Source organism: Leuciscus leuciscus (assembly GCF_965113295.1).
Source record: "Leuciscus leuciscus genome assembly, chromosome: 8".
In the NCBI taxonomy this organism is placed as follows: Eukaryota; Metazoa; Chordata; class Actinopteri; order Cypriniformes; family Leuciscidae; genus Leuciscus; species Leuciscus leuciscus.
In genome coordinates, this window is record NC_138732.1 from 28,144,866 (window position 1) to 28,172,018 (window position 27,153).

General features: G+C 36.9%; 1 long non-coding RNA gene across 1 annotated transcript in view; it reads left to right on the plus strand.

Moving 5' to 3' along the window:
- LOC309505175 overlaps positions 1–24,942 on the plus strand; it is a 336,588-nt gene extending 311,646 nt beyond the window's left edge. Inside the window, exon 2 of the long non-coding RNA XR_014208353.1 lies at positions 24,313–24,942. This is a non-coding gene — a long non-coding RNA (uncharacterized lncRNA). The remainder of the gene's footprint in view (positions 1–24,312) is intronic.
- Positions 24,943–27,153: the final 2,211 nt, after the last annotated feature.

Genomic DNA, 27,153 nt, shown 5'->3' on the forward strand with positions numbered 1-27,153 from the left:
GGCTGGTATGAAAGGAGCAAGAAAGTGAAACTTTGCACACGCGAAAGAGAACGTCCGCGCACATCCAAATACTTATTTTAAATGCAAAATTGATTTTCGTTCGCTCGCAATATTTTCTTATCTGCGAGACGAACATTTCTCCGCAAAACTCAGTTCACGCGCGTGCGAAATGCCCTTTTCCACGCTCAAAATGTGATCTTGCGCGCGCAGAATTGTGACCGAAATCTCACCCCATATGTGTGTCGGTCGGTCGGTCGGCGCGTGCGTGTGTGTGTGTGTGTGTCGGCTCGCTCTGTCGTTGATGGCCCAGCAGCGGCGAGCTCTCCGTTCCGTGTGTGTGTGTGTGTGTGTCGGCGGCTCTGTCGTTAACGGCCCAAAGGCTTCAATCATGTACTAAGCACTGGAAAAGTAAAGTCCACTCAAGTAACGTGAAATTTCTCTGTTGACTTCTGTTTGCTGAGCTGGTATAGCCATGCTGGGCAACAATGGTAAAATGACCTGCTCTGATCACATGCTCTGGTAATAATAGCTTTGTAGGACTATATTTTGTTTTAATAATTAATAAAATAATAATAATAATAATAATCTGTTAAATTGATTATGTTGATTGATTATTGAAAAAGAATAATATATTGATATATTGATGTTTAATATTTTAATATAGGGCTATTTTCTGTTCCCTTTTTTTCCTGTGTTGTTTAATTAGGTGATTCTAAGTTTAAATATTGATGATTACAAGCTTGGGGGAAGCGCAATTAATTGCAATTAATTACAGAAATTGTGCAATTAATTAGTTAATTTTTTTTTATCGATTCCCAGCCCTAGTATAAATACTAGTGTGGATTTTTTTTTCATTTTTTTTTTTTTATATTCACTCATGACAGTAAAATAGGGCATTCTATGTCCATCTACTGCAGTATTTCCTCTCTCACTCAGTGAAAAATGGGTTTTACACCCAGTCATGCTTAAAAAAAAGAAAAAAAAAGAAAGAAAGTCATATACCGTGAAATAGAGGTCTTCACAGGTCCAAAAATGTGTGCCCGAACCCGAAAGAGACCCGTAATGTGCTGCAACGAACCGACCCGGACCCGTCTATTATTTCAAAAGCTGGACCCGGACCCGTGCAGATCCGAGAAATGCCTAACCGGACCCGACCTGGACCCGTCTATTATTTGAAAGCTGGACCCGAAACCGCCGGGAAGACACAGACCCGACTGGACCCGATTGTCACATATTCCACCTTAAACTGCTTACAAGTCAATAAACCTGTTGCAAAAAATACAACTTTTTGTCTTACCTAATTTAAGGAGCCGTAGTAGCGTAGTAGTCTCCTCTCCCTTCCTTGTAACGTTAACGTAACGTTACCTGACTGGCTGTGATCATGCATTACAATCCTCCGACAAGAAAGTTATCCATGTTATTCCTCTCGTTATTCCAAGTCCAAGCTTAATCCACTTGATGTCACTGTGACGGATGACAAATGCAACTTTGCACATGTAACTTACATTCTTAACTTACTCGAGTTAACTCGCATAATAACTTTGACTGTTTGCCCTTTTGAACTATAATAACGATTGCTCGTTCAGTGCCATGGCCGCTGACGATATTTATTTGGTATCATCTCCGTGCTCTCTGCTCTGCATCGAGTCTGAATCTGACCACTAAAACTTTAAGATTAAACAAGACGGTTAATTTATATTGTAAAATCTAAAGCGCGGTTTGGCGGTCCCTCACTGAAGCTCTGGTAACTGGTTGCCATAGAAACATGACACGCGCTTGAGACTGCACATGCGCGCTAGCTGGATCAACCTAAAATATGCTTTTTAACGCAATTTATTTTGAGTTTCCTTACGGGTTTGGAACAACATGAGGGTGAGTAAATGATGACAATTTTCATTTTTGGGTGAACTAACTCTTTAATGGGTTGAATTTTTTTTTCTATATACCACTATGTACTTTCAGATCCATAAACCTGAAGAGAAACCAATCTGTGTCTCTAGAATAAAATAATTGTGAGTAATCTCACGATTTCTAAACAGTCTTAATAAAGCAGTATATAAAAAAATAAAAAAAATAAAAAATAAAAAGATGCGTTAATGCATATTTATTCTTTTTACAAGCACCCCTTGCGGCACCCGCAGACCCCAGTTTGAAACCCCCTGCCTCGGACCATGCTGTATACTTGGCCCACTTTAGAGCCATTATTAAATTCAACATTCCTAGATTCTCTTTTGATATCCTTATTTATATGGCGGCATTAAATGGTTTAACTGAGCATGACAAAGATCAGCTGTTTCCTTTTGGTACTAGAAACAGCAGACGCCTTTATTTGAGTTACTTTTGCAAGCACTGTACATATTTAAGCAAAACATCTCAACTCGACATGAACAGTTGGCTGTTTTTCAGTCTATGTTTATGTATCATTTCAACACACAAAGCAGGATGCACATTATGGTGGGCTGTAAGTATATAAATCATCACACAACAACAGAATGACAGACTCAAGTCTGAAAATAAGCACAAATCCAGCGTGCCACTGTCCCATTACTGCTTCAACATCCCTAAAATACTGTGTAGGGGGCGTTCTGTTCTATCTATGATTTTAAGCCAATTAAATTTGAACTGGCTGTTTTTGTCATATACAGTCATAGGCTTTAAGAAAGTGTGACCAGATGCAAGTTATTCAGTAATGAATTCATTTTTCATCCTTAGTTCACACACTCTCATCCCACCTCAAGAGACTGCGGTTAATTACACAGAGAGGTGCACGTTCACAAGGTGGCTTGTGTTGAACAGCACCAGTTGGCTGAGGGAATTAAAACAATTCAAAAGGTCAAACGCACTCCTGTAAGGAGACGTGCCTCTAATTACTCCCAACATAATATCCATATGCTAAAATTAATTCATCCTACTTCTACATTTTTAGGGTGTAATAATCTGCACTTGGTTGTCATATTAGGCACTGGTGTTAATTTTAGTTAACACACTGTCAATGCACTTTGTTAGAGCAAAAAGCAACAGACTAAGGTCAAACCCAAACCATGAACATTTACAACAGGGGTCTCTAACCACATTGTGAACCAAAGTATAACACCAGCTAGTTCTTTTATATTCCTGAAAGATATCCATTTGTTGTATTCATTTTTTATTACTATCATATCTGTCCATGGAAAAATAATGATACCTCATGATATCCTGACTCGATACTATTAATGATCTCTCACAAGCACTACATTTATTTTCTATATAGCATTATTGAATTTTTCATTCTGATTGGTTGACAGACGCTCTCTGGAGGTGTTAAACAATCTTCTAGCTGAAAGGTTATGAAGCAGTTCCACGTTTCCTGACAATTTTATATTTCAGTATCGTTTCACCTCCTATAGAAAAACAATCAGAACAAGACAATGATCAAACAAACTGGATAAACAATGAGCAAGAGTTTTGAGATTTTCTGAAATTACTTTTAGTAGCTATGGAAAGCACTGCAATTTCAGCAGCTGGGTGAAAACTGATTGGGGCGACTGTCTAGCCAAAAATACTGTAATAGGATGTCATAATGTGACTAAGTCATCTGGCTCAGCAGCAGGGCAGGGACTTTAAAAAAGCTATAAATGTACAACTATGAAAAATAATCAACACAAGTTCATTGGAAAAACCTGCCTCTACCTACATTTTTGCAAAACATGTTTCTAGATTAAATGAACACTAGATGCAGTAAAACACCAACAACTTGTATTCCTTTTCACACAAAACTAATGATTAAAGACGCAGATTATTAAAAAAAATGCTTATTTGCCTTATTTGCTTAAAAGCCTTGCACAATACTATGTTGTACTAATGACACCGTGTTCGTTCATTGGCCAGAGAACTGCCCCACGACTGAGTCTGGTTTCTCCCAATGATTTTAGTTTTTTCTCCATTCTGTCACCTGCAGTTTGGGTTCCTCTACACCGTCGCCTCTGGCTTGAATTGGGGACACTTAATATTCAACAATATTATTGATCTGACTGTACTGACGCTGTTGTATGAGAACTGCACTTAGCTGGACGATAACATCTTTTTTTTTTTTTTGCAGAGCTGCTTTTTGGATTAAATAAACTAATTTAATAATTGATGATCTTTACAATGGATCTGAATCAACTCTGAACTGACACAGAACAACAGTGAAATGTGGCCTTTTTTCTGTTTAACACTGTAAAGCTGCTTGGAAACAATCTGTATTGTATAAAGCACCTTTATTTATAAATAAAGGTGACATGACTTGACTTTTGTAAACTAATACATTTTGATGTCTGTATCATATAATCAGTCTTTTCTGACATAGTAAACTTGCTCTGTAGCTCAGCTGGTACAGCATTGCAGGAACGAGTCCTGTGAAACTAGCCTGACTACGTCAGACTTCGTACTTCTGCTCAATTTCAGTTCGCTTCTGTACTCAGTCTGAGATAGCGACCTATCTCCCAGTTTTCCTCCGGCCTAAAAGCAGCCGGCCAATCAACGAACAGAGGGCGGGCTGAGAGCCGTGACGTAGACGCTGATTGTACCATGGATGCGTAGATTTACTTCACATAATCTGCAAAAGTCGTTCACAGCCATGTTCACTCTGGTATTTCGCTCGATGGTTTTGTTTTCACATCATACATGTGTTTACAGTGGAAGTTAGATGCGGCTGAGCCAGCGCATAACACACGTCATAACCAAACGTTATGTGATTGGCTTACGGGTAACCAATGATTTTAAACTTCAGCTCAAAATTACCATATTTGGAAGAAAATGATTGTACACGAGTCAAACGTACAGAATACAGCGATTTATAGACAGACCATTTTTAACACGACCTGAAAATTACTTTATTGCCAAACTATCGACCTCAGCTTGGAAAAAAACTGACCTAAGCGTCGCGGAAGGTACTGTACGTTAACTTTTTAAAAAAACTTTTTCTTGCAAAACATACAGAGATGACATGATGTTAATGATATAGAACTTTGAATACAATATACAAAAAGAACATTAACCTGTGCTCATGAGAGAGTCATTCTCCACGATGATTGGCCGAGAAGACATAACATGACATGATATGGAAGACAAGCGTAACACCACGTTCACGCTCTCCTCACAATCATGACGGTAGACGTAGAATCCACAACTAGATCAAAGGTATAGAAGCCCTGTGATTACAACAACCATCATTTGAAGTGTCATACAATTCTGAAATTATCGTACAATATGGGATTTTTTTTCATTATTGATCATACAGAGGTCACAATCTGGCAACACTGGTGGTACAGTGTTTTTTTTTTTTTTAGGGGTCATATAATGCCATTTTTGTACAAGCTAATATGATTCTTTAGGGTCTAAATAAAAAATGTGTAATATACTTTAATAAAAAATTCTCATTAGTATTGTAAGAAAACACTCATTTTACCTGGTCAAAAACAGCTCCGTTTTCAGCACGCCGTTTAAGTGCATGTGTCTTTAAATGATAATGAGCTTTGCTCACCCCGCCCCTCTGTTTGTAACACAATAACACAATGACCATAACGCGTTGTTCATTATAAAAGTGGGATAATGAATTATATCGAGAACGTCGTACATAGAAAACATGCCGTAATGTACCCTGAGTGTAAACAGCCACATTCATCGTGAAGCGTGCAAGCGATTTGCAAAGATTCATATAAATAATAATATAAAGGTTAATAAAATGTTACACTCACTTCTTTTTCTGGAGGTGCAGCACGAACACGAATAGTTGGTACCGATCCTTTTTTCAGGAGCAGCTTCTTTAGAAAAAACAGCTTTACTAACCCTCGAGCAGTCTGGTGTGTGAAATGATTTGCGCAAACATGAAAGCATTGACGTTGATCGTGGGGAATATTCCCTTCGAAAACAAACTCAGCCACTGCGTCTTCAGCGGTTCGTCAAAATGACTGCTGTGTTCCTTATTACACCCAAGAACAGAACACCACAATCGCTTAGACGCTATTCTGCTCCATAGACAGTGCCAGTATCAACAATGACGCGCGGAGTATGATGACAGACAGGCAGCTCGCTCACGAGCAAGGGCGGGTCTGTGTTGAAACGCTCCTGTCAATCAACAATCGCGGGAGGGGCATCCGACTGTGTGACGTCACTAGGTCGAACGGCTTGATTTGAGAGGGGGGGAAACGTATAAAGAGATTTAAAAAAAAAACCACTGGATGGATTTTGATCATTTTATGATGGTTGTGTACAGGCACTGCCAACACACATTTCAGTGCAATCAACTTGTAAAAGTGCATGTGCCATTATATGACACCTTTAAATGTATTTATTTATTTATTTATTTATTTTTACATACAACAACCAACATAAAAATAAAAAACGAACGTTGCCAGATTCACGTTCATCTGTTTTGGACACAACTGAAAATGCTTTTAGCTGGACTCACTGGACATTTCACTTTGAATGGAATATGATATAGAATAGTGCCATTTTAGGTATTTTGAAAGAAGGAAATTAAGAATAGGATTAGGCTATTTATAGGATGTGATCTCCAGGCAACTGACAGGCTCCATGTGGACTACCAGGTGCCTGCAGATCTATAATGCCTGGAGAAAGCTGTCCGTTAGCATTTTCATTCCTAAAAATAAAATAAAATAAAAAGATTGTGTGGTTACAGCATCTCACAGCAAAAGCAAACAGGGCCATGCTAACCAGACAAACTTTGACCAATAGGTCAAATAGTTGACAGTATATTGTTGAAATATTGTTTGAATGGATTTGATATCAAATTAGATTCAGTCTATTGATCACATGGTGGGATTGAATGCTTGAGCTGAATTTGCATCATGTAGTTGGCAGAGAGAATCTGGGAAGTGCAGTAAATTAGAAGAGGCAAGTGACTTTTTACAGAATTAAACCACCCAGACCATGTCAAGCGAGCTCTTGTTGCCTCTCCACAGAGAGTCTGCTCTGTTTAGACCCCATCATGATGAATGACATTTACTACAAATGACAACACACAGCAGCTTGAACTGAAGTGTATGTCAGTACAATATTACAGTCCCCTTTTTAAAATAAAGGAACATTTCAAAACATTCTGTATATATCAGTATTCTGGGTTCAGAATTCACAAAATAGTCAATTACTGTCACTGTATGATTTCCTGATTAACATTCAAGCTCATGTTTGGTAGACTGTTTCATTTTAAATACTAAATAGTCTCCAGTCCGATTGAATATTTTTTTTTCTTTCACTTGCACAGGCAGAAGGTTAAGCTCTGTCACACTATAGTGTCTTCTCAGCATCAATGTTTAAGGTCAACTTACAGCAAGACTTGTAGCTTTCCATGTGTTCCCATCATCCAACAGAAATTAGATTTTCATCTTCCCCGCTGTTCCAGATGACATAATCCTTTTCAGGATGTTCAGCAGAAGATTTGCAGTCCAGGCCATGTCTCCTACTGGAAGTGTAAATGTAATTGTAGAGCAAAGTGTTGTCCATCAAAAAAAAAATAGACGGAATGTCCAAGGGCTGTCTTTGGATCAATGCAGTCAGTGTGTTGTATTGCTAAATTTGGTTCCAGGGCTCAAGTGAGATCTTCAAATGTTTAATACCTCTCTAGACACATGAGATAAAACTGGAGCATCAGTTCCCAGCACTCCTAGATTTCCTGTTATTGAGGAGGCTGAAGAACGGCATGCAATATCCATTCAGTCAGTCAGACCATACAGGCTTGAAAATGTCAAAATCCAGATCCGATATGATCAGTATAGTTCTCTGATGCAGAGTAACAACAGTGTATCTGGCAATAACTTGGAAACAACAAGTCCCTCATGCAGACAACTGAATTATTAACAACAGCAAGATCATCACAAGAGTGACATACAACCTGACAGTCGTCGTCTATCCCAGTGCAGATGTAGATGTGCATTTCAGAATATGACGGTTTCGGTACAAACAGTGTCTGTACGTGAAAGTCTCAGTCAAACAGACTTCTGAATTTCAGAACCAGCTCTCCTTACATTTCGTGAGTTGAACCGGCCACAGTGGACAGGAAGTTGTATTGGCCTTTAAATTTGAATGACAGGAAGATACATTTGCTGCATTGCAATTAAAAGAAGCCCAACATTTGCTGTGCAACAAAACAAATCATTAAAAATCATTCATTTTGACTAATTATACCCATTTATTTCCTGATAATTAGCATTAACACATCTGCATGGTTTCCCAATGTTTTTAAATACTGTATAAACAATTAACAGCCATCAAAACAGATGTTAAATTTGCCATAGCCTTCATGCAAAAGTCTACAAGAAAGAAAGAAAGAAAGAAAGAAAGAAAGAAAGAAAGAAAGAAAGAAAGAAAGAAAGAAAGAAAGAAAGAAAGAAAGAAAGAAAGAAAGAAAGAAAGAAAGAAAGAAAGAAAGAAAGAAAGAAAGAAAGAAAGATCAATGAGAGTATTTCTCAGCAGCCAAATTGCTTCTTTTTATACAATGAACTATTTAGTTTCTGCATTCAACAGCTTTTTCTTCTCCTAGTTGTTATTTATGAAAGGTTATGTTTTTTTTTGTTTGTTTTTTTTTTACTCAGTAGAGGTCAGACAACAGTAAGCAGAGTTTGAGATTAAAAACTATTAGCGTGTGACCAGAGTTGTGACACTGTGTGCACATGCTCACGGAACACAGGTTTCAATTCTGCGTACATCATGTCCTGTTCCCTCTCTCTATTTCTCTCCCACAATTACCCTGTATCTAACTGTCCTCAACAGCACTTACCTCTACAGTATAGCTCGTAGAATTTTTATATTTGGCTTATTAGTTATAATACTATGGTAACACTTTGGTAAATGCAATTAAAATGTTGTTATGTTTTGCCAGCAAAATGGTTCCAAAACACCACAACAGAATGGTTGCACGTCTCAGAGCAACACACAATGGTGTTTTTGATAATGAATGAATTTGCGTTTGAACTAATCAGTTGAGTGAATGATTCAACGACCCATTCATAAAGACAGTTATGCGTTTCCAGATCAGATTCCTGAATAAACCAGCCATTTTGGACAAACTGGTTGAGTAAATGATTCAATGACTCGCTTATTAAAACTGTGAAATGTCAGCACCTACTGGTGGTTTTATTTATTTGTTTGTTTGTTTGTTTGTTTGTTTGTTTATTTATTTATGTTGCTTTTTTCTCATTTTATATGGCTATTTTCAAAAACATATAAATCTCATTACACTATGTATGTACATTATGTCACACGTATGCACAATAATTCACAATGATTTTAAGAATGTCATCACGAGTATAAGCCGGATATGGACCCTCAAGCTCAGACTCATCTGGTGAAACTGACATTTGTCTATTGAGGTTCAGTCCAGCCTCATTAGTCTGGCTCAACCCGGCACATAGGTCAGTATTGTGTGGATAAGTTGATGCTCCATAAATGATCCTGTTGTCTAGGTAACACTGGACAACCCTCCTTGTTAGAATCCCTCAGATCTACACGTGTATGCCACCTGTCTTCTTTGTGACAGCAACAGGGTACATCCATTCAGAGTCTGTTTTGTCTATTATTCAATTTTCCACAAATCATTAAGAGATAGCATAATGAATGTGCATTCATATTGTATGTGCAGACGTAAGTCATGATATTACATTTCTGTAGTGGACATCCATGAGTAATCTCATTTATAGAGTGCCTTTCAGATAATTAACCCACAAGAAAAGTTAGTCCATCAACCATCATATTGCCAGGGTTATTTAAATTAATTATTTCAGTTTTTTTTTTTCTTCTAAAAAACACTATTTATGTGTTAATAATATGTTAATAGCTTGTAAATTTGTTTTCCTGAGCATATTTTTAACAATAGTAGTTTATTTATTTATTTATTTTTATATGGCAGACAAAACCTACACTGGATTCACCTCAGGATGTACTCTGAATTAGTGCAGTGTAGTCTTTTGTTCTTGCAATCCCTCACCATACATACTAATTTTGCATCCACTATGCAGAGCTTCCACTTAATTTCATTTAAAGCCACAGTTAACAACTCTTAACCTGATACCTGCAGCTTAAGACCAGTGAAAACATTCATTCCTAGCATTCATTCCACATTTACTAGAATTATGTAGGTAATATTATTAGGTTATCAAGATAAAGCAATGCTGTCAAAAGTGCAGTCAATCTTTCCTTTAAAGCCGGCATGAAACTAAAGTTGTGATAGCCTTTTATTTCCTAATGTAATGTATTCGAATAAAAAAAAAAACATTGTCTTTAGACAAGGGCTCAACAAACAATACAAGAGACAACCACACAACAACAATTTAAGATAACCCCCCTCCCCTCCTATTTCCTATTTAAAATATCAATGGCAGTTGGAATAAAAGTATTCTTATACTTGGCCTTTTTCACCAAAGGTACTTTATATCGTCTACCAGACGGAAGTACGTGAAATTTACTATACAGGGGATGGGAAGAATCTGTCACAATAACGGAGGCTTTCCTTTTTACTGCCAGTGTAAAGATCAGACAGAGTTACTTGCTTCTCACCAATAATTTGACCAGCCATGTTTATAATCCTTTAAAGTCTGTTTTTGCATTTAACAGAAAGAGAGGTGTACCAGGATACAATGTTGAAAGTGAGCACAGATTCAATGAGTGATTTAGGGCGTTTTCACACCTGAAAGTCCGCACCAAGGTCCGAACCAAAGTTCATATTTTGATACATTGTAAACATTCGGTTAGTTTTGGTTTGGTTTCACATTGCAATTATGCGAGCGCACTAAAGAATTTTACATGACGTACTTGCGTCCTGTTGTCATCATCTATATGGGCTGCATCTTGACATTGATTGGTTTGAAAACGGACGTGCGCCTCTGACGTCAGCGTGTTGTCAATTTGGCGGGTAGCTTTGACAAGAATGAATGAACAGACGCATATCGTTGCCACTACTTTCATTATTTTGGCATTACTCCCTGCAGTACAAACTATACTCGAGGCGAGTTCAAATTCGCCAAATGAACGTCCTCGTTGTGCGAACATTTTATCGTCGCCGGCAGGACACAGGAAAAATGTGTGCGCGCGCGTTGGAAGAAACACTGTGGGCAGGACTGACAGATCTGCACATAAATATTCTTCTTCAGTCGTTTAGGCTACGCGAGAACCACCGGAACTTCCTGTAAATGGTCTGAAAGTCCGAACCACACAGAAAATGATTTCACACTAGAAACTAACCAAACCTTTGTTCAGTTTGATCCGGACCGAGACTACCTCTTTTCATCGGACCAAATTTCGTCTGTTTGGTTCGGACTGTGGTCCGGGGGAGCTTTCACACCTGTAATTCTGATTCGGACCAAACTGAAAAGGTGTGAAAGGGCCCTTATACACACTATCAGAATGTCCTTTTCAATATTAAAACTCCTCAATTTCCTCAGTAAGCCTGGACGTTGATAAGCCTTTTTAAAAACACTTTCTGAATGCTTATCAAACTTAAACTGGGAGTCAATATTTGTACTCAGGTATTTAAAAGATCCCACCTGCTCAACTTCCTCTCCATTAAGTAACAAAGTGTACGTGCATTATTAGCCCCACAACACATTTCTTGGGTTTTGTTAATATTAAGCTGCAAAGAACTCTCCTCCATCCAGGCTGTGAGATAATTAATAAAATTAAAATAAATGTCCAGTGATTGGGTATCCTTCACACATCTCACCAGTTCCATGTCATCTGCATATTTTATAAGCATCAAATTATCATTATTACAGGTTATCTTATTTGTATAAATAGAGAAAAGAATTGGGGATAAAACACATCCCTGTGGGAGACCAGATTTAAAAACCACATTCTCTGACTTTTTGCCATTTACCAGCACATGTTGTGGGAGGTCCCATTAAAAAAAAAACTATTAATTCATAAAATCAATGTTTGATGCACATGTAGCTCATCCAGACGCCTCAGAAGTGTTTTTATATTCACAGTATTAAAAGGCAGAAGAAAAGTCCATAAATAAAATCCTAACGCATGAATTTGCCAAGTCCAAATGCTTTACAGCCCTGTCCAGCATAGTGAGGGTGGCATCTTCAACTCCACGCCCAGTTCTATAAGCAAATTCAAAGGGTCAAGTTTGCCAGACATTGCCTGGGAGAGTCGCTGACAAACCACTCTTTCCATACACTTATAGAGCAAAGATGTTAAAGCCACTGGTCTATAGTCCTCAAGCACCTTAGCATGAGCCTTTTTTGGTAATGGGATGATGGTACTTTCCTTTCAGGCCTGTGGTACAACATTAAAGTCAAGAGACAGCTGAAAAAGTTGTTTCAACACACCCTTCAGCTGAGATGCACATTCCCTCAGTACCTTTCCCTTGAAGACTAAAAATGTACTGTTTAATGTTATGTATTTGTATTATTTTTCTTTGTTCATTTTCATAATAATTTCATAATGTATTTTGTCAAGCCAGAGTTATGTGTCTGTGTTGAGTGCATGATGAGACTATAGATAGCATAGAACCATGTGAAGATCATGTCACATGAGACAGGTGGGTGAGCTATATTTTGTAGAGGGTGTGTACAATGTAACATGTTTGCAACTGATGCAGATGTAAGCAACAAAGATATGTTCTTAATATGGAAGTGAATTGTGCCATGTGTTCACATGACATATACGTTCCATTTTTTAAAGCTCAAGCAATATAGTTTGTTACCATAAAAGGAAGCCTCTCAGTGATGTATATAAGCTCAATCTTACTGTACACATCAGAGAAACTATGAGAGGAGAGAGAAACTATGAGAGGAGAGAGGAACTAAGAGAGGAGAGAGAAACTAAGAGATGTGAGGGAAGAGAAATACGAGAACGTATAGACCTGGCATGAATGTAACATCTTCTCAGAGTTTCTCTCCTGACATATAAGAATAAAAGATTCTTCTTGGCAAGATAACTGGTGTCCGGTCCTGTGAATCTAATAATAAGGGGAAAGACTAAATTCCAAGTCTACACCCTTTATTCCATCCGGCCCCTATGTCTTTTGGGGTTTGACTTGCATTAAAACCTTTTCCACAATCTGTTCCTCAATTATTATGGGGGAAAAGTCAGGATGCTCTGTAGGAGTCCAGTGCTCATCTGAATAGCTATTATTAAAACGAGCATAACATTTATTCAGTTCGCACTGGATATTGTGTTGCTTCTGGTTTCTTCCCATCATAGTGTTTAGGCCCCACCAGGCCATCCATGCATTACCCATTGTAAACTTTTCCTCGACCTTACGTTTATTTTGCTGTTTGACCTTAATTTTTTTGCTTCAAATTATTTCTGGAAAAAGGTTTAAACCATATCTATCTCCATTTAAAAAAGCATTTAATTATTTTTATTTTTTTTACGATTCAAACAATGTTTCAGATCTTTTGTAACCCAGGGCTTGTTGTTAGGGTAACACCTCACATGTTTTACAGGAATGACACTGTCTACGCAAAAATCTACATACAGTATCCAGTTATGGAAGCATTGAGCATATCTACATCATTTTCACAGTCCTTAAAAAGTAACTTCAAAGCATCATTTTAGTATTTCAGTGGAATCAAAGTCCCATACCTGGATAGTCCTAGTTTGCACTTTCTCAGTTTTAAATTTTTGCTTATATCGAGGTAGAAGCAGAACAGCATTATGATCAGAACGACCAAGAGGCAGGCGTACCCTGGAGATGCAAGCGCTTGGCATATTTCCATAGCACAAGTCCAGTGTTTTGTCCAGCCTAGTGACAGACGTGACATATCGCTCCAGATTCGGCAGATGTGTAGCAACGTCACATCGATTAAAATATCAGAGCAGAAACACCGGCTGATCGCAAACTCTATTTACAATATTATTAAAAGTGTATGCACTGCTTTCAGCAGCTAACATAAAATCAGGTCCCGGGACGTACACCAGTCTCACGGTTATTTGGGTAAATTCTCTCTGTGGTCGAAAAGGAAACCACTATGATTTCATAATGTTTTGAGTAATTGGTTTCCCTCAGCGTAAAGTTTGTTGCCCATCTGTTATCCACAGCCATACACAGCCCCCCACAGTTTTCTGAGTTTTAAAAGTATCTCGATCAAACCCAATCAAAGTAAATCCATCAAGGTGAAAATCCGCTGTTTCCTGGGAGAGCCATGTCTCAGTAAAACAGAAAAGGCTTGTGCGACGATAATCCCCATCATATTTGATCAATGCAGACAGCTCGTCAATTTTATTTCTCAGGGATCTAACATTTGATAAGGTGATAGCAGGTAAGGGCAGTCTACTACCTCTTCTCCGTAGCCTTTTGAGTATTCCTCCTCTCAAACCCCTTTTCCTCCGTTTCACTTTAGACTTTTTCCAACTGATCCCAACCAAAAGACATTTTGGGACATTTTTTAAAAGTTTTGAATCCGCTGTCGGCAGAACAGCAAGCGGGCGCAAATCCAGCAATAGTCCACATGAATACACTAGATTGTTCACGGTTGATATACATGCTCCAGTCTGAGTTGTTGGCATTGTCCACAGAGCCAATATTGGTTGAGAAATGAACACCAGAAGGCCCAGAATTGACCAGAAGTTAGCCATCTCGTATATAAATAATAATACACTTGATATAAAACAAACAAAACAAACATCAAACACGGAGCCTGTGTCACGAGTCGCACGGGCAGCGTTGCGCCACGGAAATACATATCCAAGTATATCCAAGTGAAACGGCTTCTGGAACAAGAAAAAATGTTGGGTGGGACTTGATTTTGCCCATGTGGAATTGATTGGATGGTTGTGGTTTGCTACTGGTGGATCTCATGTGAGTGACAGGATGTCCCGCCCTCGCACCAGTAAACATCATCAGAGAAGAGAAGTGATTATGCTGCAAGAGGGAGGGGAAGTTATTTTGATTAAAGATTGCGAGGGCACATGCATTTTTAAAATAAATTAATGATGTGCACGCATAAATCATTTATAATAAATACTTCAATATTCCATTAAAAAAATCTTAATTAAATAAGAAAAGTCGTTTTGATTTCATGGTGAGTTGATCTCTCCGAGCATATATTTAGTTATATGATGCAAATGCAAAGAAATGCATGTACTTTTACATGGCTAAATAATCTTTGGGGCCACTGAATGTATTATATGTAACGTATGACGGTCAGTAAGAGCTGTGCGTGCCTCCTACGCCGGAGATCACGGTTCGATTCCCTCTCAAAGTGGGTCGAGTAGGACTGTTTACATACAGTATATTAACAGTATATCAGTACACTCAGTTATACAGGTTGTTGTAACTGAAGTGCATGGTATTTTCTTGTTGCAATTTTTTTTTTTTTTTTTTTTTTTTTGGGGCAAAATTAAGGGCAATGTCTTATTTCTCCAAGTTTTATATTCCCCTTCAGGTTGCTTTTTCTTATATTTGTCTGAAACAGTTTGTGTCTTGCAGTGCTTTTGTGCAACCACCGCATTTTTACTTTCTGCCACGTCTTTTGCAACAACATTCACAGACTCATTGTCTTCTCAAGTGTTAAATCAGACTACATACTCCAGTCTGGTCATGTACCATTTCACTATCCATGTCTCTGAAGCCACGTGTTGTGACAAGCTCACGTAGCGCTACCACATCGTGACACATGAACTTTCACACAGCACCTCCCTGTGATTGTCTTCAACCATTGAAAAACGTTTCATTCTTCACAAATGTCCTGGTAATGCTTCATGTGAAGAAAGTTTTGTCCTTGTTAGGTCAACTTTTTTTTTTTTTACCTAAATGAACAAAGGAAATGTCTGTCATTTATCTCTTAAATGTTGTTGTGGGTCTGATCTTTAATTAGTGCCTTTATTTCTCCTCTTCAGTGCTGCTCTCCTTTTATCTTTCATCCCTGTTATCATATATTTGAACTCACTTAATGTTTGATAAGCAAGCGAAAAGCATTTGGTTGTGAATTGCTCCCTACCCTGCTTCTCACCCCTTTTGCTTTTATTTTATGGTGTGCAGATTTTCTCTCATATTTTTAGTTTCAAAAAGCAAAGCAGTGTGGATGAGCAAACTACATTTTTGGTGAGCCACGTATTAAAATTAAGACGACTTGCATTACAGGGAGCATGATTTGTAGATTATTATTCTTTTTCATTGTTCACTGTTCCCCACACACGGGCTAGACCTCTTTTTGTTTGCATTAACTATATAGACAACTGTCTACAAATGTTGACAAATGATACATCTTGTCAAAGGTCTGTGGGTTTAGTGTTAGTATTCGGTCTCTGCTTTATAATAGACATGCTTCAGCTACAGCAATATAGTAATGTGTGTTGGAAATACAAATGAAAACATGCAAAAATCAAAAGAAGACCTTCATTACAAAACAGTTATCGCGGAATTAATCCAATCAGTCACATTTGGTCAAATTGTTAAAGTCAAGCATCCATTGAAAAACATCCAATAGCCCTCTGTCCCCAAAAGAGTTAAATCAGTGAAATATTGATATCGTCCATTGTTTACCAGATATCAGATTTTCCACGAGTAATCTCACAAAATCTCTCGCCGTCAAACTTGACTTTAGAGTAGACAAACATGGCAGACGACGGGCAAGAAGAAATGGCAATTATAGTACTTGGACAGCTTTTTAAGAAAAATTGTGGGGGAAAATTAAGGAAAAGGTGGCTTTCTGATTGGGTATCGCTTCGTTCCACGTGACAATCTACAGAGCCGACCCTCCCTTTACATTCTTAAGAAGACATTATTAACTCTATTGGAGTTGGACAACACGTGTCAGGACCTACTCCTTGTCGTAATCATACTCTAGATCTAATATTATCACATGGAATTAATGTTGATGCCGTTGAAATTCTGCAGCAGAGTGATGACATCTCAGATCATTATCTAGTCTTGTGTAAACTTAATTTAGCCAAGGCTGCAAAGCCGACCCCGTGTTACAAATAAGTTAGACCTATCATTTCTGCCACTAAAGATTGCTTTATTAATAATCTTCCTCATCAGTTTCATCATCTCAGCATCCCAGATAGCTTAGAAGAACTCGATTTTGCAACAGAAACTCTCTCTTTTCCAGCACTTTAGACACAGTTGCTCCGTTGCGCTTAAAGAAGATTAAAGAAAATAGTCCAATGTCGTGGTACAACGAGCACACTCGGGCCCTTAAGAGAGCAGCCAGAAAAATGGAGCGCAACTGGAAGAAAACAAAACTAGAGGTATTTCGCATTTTACGGAAAGAGAGCACGATTGCATACAGAGAGGCCTTAAAAGCTGCTAGATCTGCTTATTTTTCAACCCTTTTAGGAGAAAATAATCAAAACCCTAGGTATTTATTTGAAACAGTGGCTAAACTAATGAAAAATAAAGCTTCATGCCCAGAAGTTTCCAAGCAGCACAGCAGTAATGACTTTATGAACTTTTTCACAAAAAAAAAAAATAACTATGCAACCATCTACTACAGTATCGCATCAGGAAGTGCATTGTAGTCTCCCTAAGGAAAAATTCTATTAATTCATTGCTATAGGAGTAGAATATTATTTTTTTTTACTCACTTCCAGAGGTCATAGATCCTCTTCTTAGTATCATTAATTCATCTTTGTCATTAGGATACGAACCAAAAACTGTTAAGCTGGCTATGAGTAAAACCGCAAAAAAACGCAACTTGATCCTACAGAATTAGTCAATTACAGGCCGATCTCGAATCTACCTTTTCTGTCAAAGATACTAGAAAAGGCAGTATCTTCACAACTATGTTCCTTTTACTTTTGTTCCTTCCAAAACAAAACTATCCTTCTCGAACAGAAAAAAAAAGTCCCAAGAATGAAGTATGTATGTATTTTTGTAAAAACTTTAGTCTTTGACAAAATTTTGTCTTGACAAAGCAATAAATTCATAAGCAAGTCGTAAACCAATAACTCAGGTCCAGGCCTCCACCGTGTTTCGTTAGAAATGCCCCATTTCGGTTTGTGTTTGTGCTGGTATACATCAATAATCAAAACGTTATTATGCGTGGTTTAATGTATACACGAAATTGTCATGATTCCTGTCTTGTGTTCCCCTTGTCTTGTGTGGACTTTTGTTATTTCCTGTTCTGTGCCATGTTTTGTAGTCCTTTGTAGCTGTTTTATGTTCCTGTCCTGAGTTCTGTTGTTTGTCCTGGATTACCTGTTTGTTTTAATAAAGTCGTGCTTGCATGTGGATTCTCTCTCTGCCTTGTCCTTGCCTACATGTTACAGAAAACAGCTACAAAGGACTACAAAACATGGCACAGAACAGGAAATCACAAAAGTCCACACAAGACAAGGGGAACACAAGACATGAATCATGACAGAAATAAACTTCCCTGTTCAGTATTACAAGCTGTCATGTGACTCAGGTACTTTAAAAACAATGCCCATTAGACTAAAATTAGCTCATTTAGAGAATTATTTATGTATTTTTGTATGTTTACCTAAGCCTTGTTCATTCTAAATATTGCTGGGTTGTTTCAACCCAGATTTGGGCCAAAATGGACAAAGCCAACTGTTGGGTTTAAAAAAAAGAAAAAAAAAAGAAAAGAAAAGTAACCCAACAGTTGGGTTTGTCCATATTTAACCCAAATTTGGGTTGAAACAATCATGCCTTTATTTATTTATCATGCTGTAGTTTCATTAGTAAATCGCACATTTAGAAAGCTAGAGAACCATTGTGATTATTATTATTATTAAGTTTATGGTAATTATTCTTTTTATTTTTTTAAGAATGCACTGGCAGGGGCCCCTTCACAAAGTTTTGCTTGGGGCCCCCAGAAGTGTAGGGCCGATCGCACTGCCACCATACAACAGAATTTCTGATCTTAAATATTCAACAACTGACGTTCTTCCGAGCAGATTCAGTATCCCTTTAACACACCTCACACCACAGGAAAATCTGATAAAATAATCTGTAGAACCATCAAGATAATCTGGATTTTACCAAAGGGGAGAAATTGGCCTGATAATCTTGTATTGTGCACAAACAAATGAGCCTGTCTCCAAAGTTATTTTTTTCATAATAGGGCAGTAGTTTTAAAAGTTTTAATATGACCCTTTTCTAAGATTTTGCAGTCCTACATTAAATCACTGAAACTCATAATTCATTATTTTAGAGATATGCAATGATAAAAAGTTCCCAGGACTTAAAAATGTGGGAATTGGTTTAGGATCTGAATACTTGGCAGGATATTTTATCTATGATGACAATTGCACTCTTTATGATGAAAGACGAGACATTTTATCTTGTGAAGTTGGGATCTTATAAGGATACTAGATGTACTTTTTATGCGAAATAAAATGTTCCAAAGAGCATATTTTTTTATGTCCTGTTGCAGATACTGTGCTTTAGAATTAATTTAGCAAAAAGTTTTGAACCAGGACGCACTCATGAATCAAGATTTATAACACTGGACCAACATTTACTGTAAAGTCTGTGGTAATATGTATATTTATCTGGATTTTAGGCTTCCCTTACCTTTGAAACCCCATTTAACCTCTGATAATGCGGCAACATTTGTCTTTGTTCTACTCATTCAATGGCCTAGAAGACAGTGACGATATATATCAGAGCGATTCTTATCGGCTTCTCTGTTACTTATGGAGGTTAATGACATTTGGTAGACATTTTGGTAAAGCAGCGTATCATGATTCAGGCCATGATGATGAATGCAGCTAATGGCTTTATTTGATGTCTTATCTTCTTTGTGCCACATGAGCGGACGAGAATATATGAGCAGAGCGCTGAGGCTGATTGACGAAGGAGATCCGTTGTTCACATTTATTGATTGTTGCCATGTGAAATCATTACTGTTCAAAGTAATTGGATATTCATCTTACTGCAGATAAAGAAATGAAAATGTAACAGCTTTGTCTAAAAGACACAGACATACAGAGAGTGAAAGAGACAAAGTGCGCTCAGAAACATTTCTAAAAATGCCAAACTTAATGCGCAAGCCACCCATGTATCATGTCTTTTCACAGTGTCACTGTAATCTGTGTTAGACCCTCAGCACAGTGCCAATGTAGACAGGTAATAATGCATAAAACAGTTCTGGATATGTCTGTCTACCTGTCTACTTGCTGTCCAAGTTGCATAAAATAATGGCAATGAGCCTGGTATGTGCCAAAAATGTACTTCAGGCAACAAACATGAACATTGCACAATAAATGTGTGAATAAGCATAGAAAATAGGAATTGTGTTTTATATTATGTTGTTAATATGTGTTTTATATTATATGAAGTTAAGTTTTGCTTAATGGAACTTAATCAAAAATTTAAGTTGAAGGCAATTCAAATTAAAAAGTGTCCCTTCAACCATGTTACAGTCTTAAACCCCATCACATTATATTCTCAATTCTGCCATTTATATTTGTGGAAAATAAAAAAAGGGAAATAATTAAAAATGAAAGCATTTTTTGCTGAGTGTCACCATATGGGAAAAAAAGTGGTTTTAGTTAATACGGAAAAAAAAGAAAAGAAAAGAAAAGAAAAATTCGGTAACACTTTACTTGAAGGGGTGTGCATAAGACTGACATGACACCTTCATAATCATGACATGACAGTGACACATGTCATGAATATGAAGGAGGTTGTATGCATGTTTATGACAACTGTCATTAAATGTCATTCGCTTAATTACGACATGTTTAATGCAAATATGACATTGTTTGAGATGTCTTTATGACAACTCGACATAAACCAATACATCATAACCTGTCAGTGTCTTGGTAATGACTTGACATTACCAAGACAACATAAATTGTCATAAATATGTCATAAACATGACACAACAGATTAATTATCAAACTTAAGAAACCACATGGCTTTATGGGTTAACATTACATTAAACTGTCATGTGGTTGGTTTTGACATTGGCTGTCATGAGGCCATTATAACAGTGTTACAAACTGAATTTGTCATTAAAATGTCATTCAATTCAATTTTTATCACTTTAGTTGAGGTCAAGAAAAGTATACATGACACTGTTATAAAATAATTTGACAGAGTATTAACACTTAATGACATTTTAATGACATATTCAATTTGTACCACTGTAGTTGAGGTCAAGAAGAATATTCATGATACTGTTATAATGGCCTCATGACAGCCAATGTCAAAACCAACCACATGACACTTTAATGTAATGTTAACCCATAAAGCTAAGTGGTTTCTTAAGTTTGATAATTAATCTGCTATGTAATGTTTATGACATATTTATGACAGGTTATGCTGTCTTGGTAATGTCAAGTTGTCATGACAAAGACACTGACAGGTTATATGTATTGGTTTATGTCAAGTTGTCATAAAGACATCTCAAACAATGTCATATTTGCATTAAAAATGTCATAATTGAGTGAATGACACTTAATGACAGTTGTCATAAACATGCATAAAACCTCCTTCATATTCATGACATGTGTCATGTCATGATTATGAAGGCATCACGTCAGTCTTATGCACACCCCTTCAAGTAAAGCGTTACCATAAATTGTTATATAGGGTATACATTGGTGGTGGTTGAGGAGATTCCCCCCCTTCCATGTAAAGCGCTTTGAGGTCTCAGAAAAAGTGCTATATAAATGTAACGAATTATTATTATTATTACTGTACATGAGCAGTTGGTAAATGTTTGATTGTTGTATAAAAAGTTTTGTGTAAAACTAAGTAAAAAAAAAAAAAAAAGTGTCTAAATCAGAAACTAATTCATTTAAACAATATAATTGTAATACTATATATTTAATTAAATATATATTACAAATCATATTTGAGGAATATATGCTAACTTATGTCTGTAAACATAGGATACATGTTTATCACAGAACTTTGACTGTGTTTGGGGACAAATCCCTCAATCCTAATGGGCTACCTGGACCCATGTGGCACACACTGGTCTCACGGCCTCTGTATTGATCTGTTTGGTTGCATCAGCACCAACCAAATTGCTGTGGTCAGACGTTTTATAGCCAAGAACGCTGGGAGTATATCGTGTTGTTATTAGCTTGGCGTGTGCTGAATGTGTAAGTCCCTCAAGACCCGAGAATCTTGGCTCAATCATTGTGAAGCAATTCTGAGCCAGATAAGCAATACTACGATTGAAGTTACACAGTTTGCACGGTTACACTACTCAGGAAAAGAAAAGAAAAAGAAAAGAAAAAAGAAAAAATATCAGCCTGAGCAAAAAAGCACAGCCATTTTCTCCACCTGTTAGAATAATTGAACCAAAAAAACATTATTCATTATTACATTATTCCAAGCCCATATGACTTTTTTCTTTTATGAAGCACAGGAGGAGAAATGTTGAATGTTCATGCTGCTCTTTTCCATACAGGAACATAAAAGAGCGTTCAGGAACTACAGTGGAAGTCGAAATGTTCAGTCAAAAACAGCCTAAATTTTGTCCTCTTCGTCACACAAAGCTGGTGTATCTTTTCAGAAGTGTACAATTTAAAATATAATATGAGTCCTGAATTTCATAATAATCAAAACAAATTAAAGCTGAATGCCATATCACACATCAAACTATTCTTATCTTTGTCACATTAATTCTTTCCCCGCCAGCGTTTACTAAAAAAGTTGCCAGCCAGCATCAGCATTTTTGATCATATTCATAACATTTCCATGGCCTCCAGAATATTTTGTTGTATGATGGAAACAGTCAATATACAAATCAACAGTCAATAATAAAAAGAACAGAGGCCATGTTAAAAAAAAGAAAAGAAAATTGTGCTTTTGTCAAAGACTTTGTCCAGATAGAATTCAGAATGATGATCAAAACATAGGCGAAGAAGATCAATTAACACAACCAAAACTTGCACAGTTATATACCTCTTAGTGGATTCAACATTTAATTTTGAAATGTTAGGCAGTTTTTATTTTTTTATATTTGATGATAAAATTAGCTTACTTGTGCGTAAACAACTTCAATCTGCTCCTTCTGTTTGCACAGATTTTCTTCGTCGGTTGTTTTTGGATCTTGAGGTGCAGCACTATTTCAGAAGATCTGTACCAGCATGGAAAGCAGGGAAAATAAAACAGGGAAGACAGTTAAAAATTAAAACATTTCTTGATACATGATACTTGATTCTTGTACATAAACCACGATAAAAGTGGCAAGTTAAAAGTAACACAACAAAGCTGTGATTTTAGTCAAACTTTTTTTGTATAACCTGTGAAGCTGCAACGCCACTTTTGAAAAATCCCCAGAAATGACATACCCAAACTGAAACAGATACAGTTCATGAACCCTTTGTACTAAAAGCACAAGTATGATCTCATTTGAAAGCTGACACATGGTAGTTTATTGTAAATGTAGAATTAATTATTGTCATAATGAAAATAATTTTTTTTAAATAGCTTCAAAGTTTTGTAAAGTTATTAGAAATGTATTTTTATGAAACATCTTCATGAAAATAAAATTGAAGTGGGCACTGTAGCAATCTAGAAATGCACTGCAGCTAAAGCCATATGTGTGACCATGTTATATTTAAAATCTGAAAATGATAAGTCTAAAACTCTGTATTTAGTTAAATGTTTTTCAAGATCATGTCAAATTACTTTATTTTGATTAGACTCTAAAAATGCTACTGATGTTTAGTCATCATCTGAGTCATCTATTCAGTCTATTGTCTCTATTGTTTTGTGGTGCAAACGAGCCTCATTCAGTCTCAGTCTCCCCAGTACACATTCACACCTCTCCAGCCTGGTTATGGCTCTAAATATGCATATATTTTGTCTGCATTATAGTTACTAACGACTGGCTATTCACATGCTATTCATAGGGTTTCAATCCCTAATTTATTTTATCAAAGTTCTCACTTACATTTGAAACTGTATCAAATGCACTAAACCATTTCAGTAAGCATTACTATTTAGAAAAAACAAAAAACATAAAAGAATAACTTCTAGGTGTCAGGTGCACCTGAGCTAGCTAGCATGTTAGCTTAGCACACCATCAATACACGGCCATTTATGAGATTAAAACCATGTTTGTGCTCCAAACTTACTTTATAACGCAAGTCGAGTGTTTTAAATAATCTTCTGTGATCTAATTTGGCTTCAGATAAAAAAAAAAATCAGACAGAAAATATATTATTTATAGTATGCACGATGATAAAGTCTATATCGATTAGCATTACATTATAAATATAATCTATTATTATAAAAATACCTGGCATTGCTTGAAGAACACAGGCAAATCAAATCATTGCAATCATGCAATCATGCAAATCATTGCAATCATGTTTATTGTCTTCAAAACGTCTGTATCTGCATATTACAGCGATCTCTGTGTTAGCTTTGTGTGTAGCTGCCATAGACAGTATATAAACTGGACACAGCGACCCCATTGGATTCAACGGAGACAAGTGAAGTCAATTAGAAGCACTAACTTCCTGATGGTCGAGCGTACTGCGCAGACTCAAACTGAGCTTGACGACGTAGATGTGACGTGAGCAACCCGTCTATCTACTAGTAGCTGTGCCGAGAGAAATCTGAATCATTCCCTTCCGAAACTTGCAGAGACGGAGAGTGTGAGTAGGAGGTGTCCATGAGCTAGGAGCAGGAGCAACTTTTGCTAAGTATTCTGATTAATTACTTTGTCGTTTTGCCTCCACGTCCCCCCGATTGCGCGCGAGCTTCTCCTCCTGTCCATACGGTAATCTATCTACTGTGCGACAGAGAGTCACGTGGTTATGACGCAATCGTTAGCCTATTTTTACAAAAACTGCTTCTACGGGGCCGTAACGTAAGATACAAGGTAATGGAGCCTTTTATACATTTTCGTGTTTCTTTAGAAATAAATAATGGACAAATTGAGTCTTTAAACGCCTCAGATGTAAAGTTATTCGCTGTCAAAGTGACGCCAAAATGAATGGGAGTCAATGGGATGCTAACAGCAGGTGATGGTCCGCTAGCCAATGGCGGCGCCCGGGGAAACTTCAAAATAATATGAAACCCTGCCCCCCTGGTAGCTGCTATCAGTGACGTCCTTGAAGGTCACATGATTATGGCTCTTCTTCATGCTCCATATATGGAGTATTATTGTGCATATAGCGCCCTCAGGCTGTTGGTATGGATTGAAAACACAGCACATCTCAGTAAGAAGCGCTCATAATGATTACATCGACGCATTTGGGTATAAATTCAATAAATATTATTCCTGTCTATAGAAATATGATGTGAATCTATGAGAATATATCAATATTTCTCCAAGTCTGCACATTTTTGAGCTAAAAGCCCTGAGGGACGTTGTTTTGTGAAGCACTGTCATGACGACAGCACGGAGTTTTTTTTTTTATGAATGGACCAGCTGACGCTCGTAATTCATATTAAAGGTATCGACTCATTTTTTTCCATTTCATAACTCCTGACACAAATTAAGACATAACTGTCACTATAAGTTTCTCAGAATACAATAGTGGTCAAATACTGAAACTTGAGTCTTATATCTTTTTAATGATGTATAGTTTGTCAAGGTAAAACATTTAATCTGATAGTAACTTTGAACTAAATAAATAAATAAAAAAACGCTTCAGTGCGCCGACGCACTGGTGAAGCTTAACAGGATAAAATAATAAAATAAATATTTTTTCAAAAATAAAGATTGTCAGTTTGTCTATTTGCAACTTAACATCACATTAGAGTGAATTATCATAAACACTAAATTTTTATTAATAAGCTGTTACACATAAGCAGTAGTTAGATGTTTTATAAGTTTTAAATCAGGTCAATTTTGTCCTCTACAGAGTTAAGAAAAAAGGTGCTCAACCAACCAACCAACCAAATCAATCAATCAATGACAGACTTACAGCCTGTATGGTTCCAGACGTGCATAATTTGGAATAGTGTACGATGCGTATCTCTTGACAGTTGCTGGTATGCTTTCATTGTAAGATAAAGAGCAGAATGGACATTCTTCAAAACGTCTCTTTTTGTGTTCCACCGAAGTAAGAAAGTCATAGAGGTTTTTGGAATCTTAAACTTGAGAAGTGAATGATGACAGAATCACTAATGCTTGAATGTTTAAGAAAGAATATAGGGCAAATCATTTACTACACAATTTTCTACAAATACAATACCCATTATTAAATAGTCTATTTCACATGGTGGCTCGACTAGTTGGATAACTGCAGTGAAAATGTGGCATGTCTACAGTAAATGTGGCTGTCATGTCCTTCTCCTAATGGGGGCTCAACATAATTAATGATTAAGTTGTCACTGTATTAATTATCTGGGGACAGCACTAACTGTTGAACAGATAACCGAAAGCCATAACAGCAGTTGCTGTTGAATAGAGGCTCGACTTGCACAGCCTTGAACCAGGGTGAGATCACTGCTCTGTGATTGCATGCTTAAGCTGAAATGTAAACTAGCATTTGTCAGAGATAATTATAGAATGGGGCATTAGGAGACGACTCATTGTGCCCTCGTAATCCATGCATTTGGTTGTCATGGCAGCAATAATAAAGAACGTACTTGGGAGGAAATGGCATCAGTCGACTTTCGGAATGTAGAGCAGGTACCATACATCATCTCTTTTGAAAGACCTCAAGATAGATTTTTCAAACTGCACTTTTTCCCCCCTGAGATCAAATGAATTAGGATAATTGTTATGTCATTTACAGCCCTGGATTATGTTTGGGACTGTTTGATGTCACTGCAGTCGGATGTTGAATGAGTCATTATACAACAAAAACACACCAAATGGCTCCAACAGCCAATGGTGGAAAGGGTAATTCTATATATATATATATATATATAAAAATATAAAAAACAATATATAACAAAACGTTGGTGTCAGCAGTAGCTAATGCATACAAAGCAGGACACACTGATAAGAGGAGAAAAGGAAAGAAGATCGTACATCATCCATTATATGAAAGTGTCTGGTGAACGCATATGCCGACAGTTGCACAGTTCCAGCATGTTAAAGAAGAACAATACAAGTCAACATCTAACATAAAGACAAAAAAAGACATTAAGATCATCTAACATTAAGATCAAAAAAGATATTTCATCGTTTGTCTTAAGTCCTTGAAGCTTGAACCTTATACAGTACAAACATGATCAATTATGGATTAAATAGATGCGCCTATCTTTAATTTATTCATCACCTTGGCTCTGTACTTTATTTCAAATCTTGACAGCTCAAGTGATTTTCTATGTAATGTTTCTGTGTA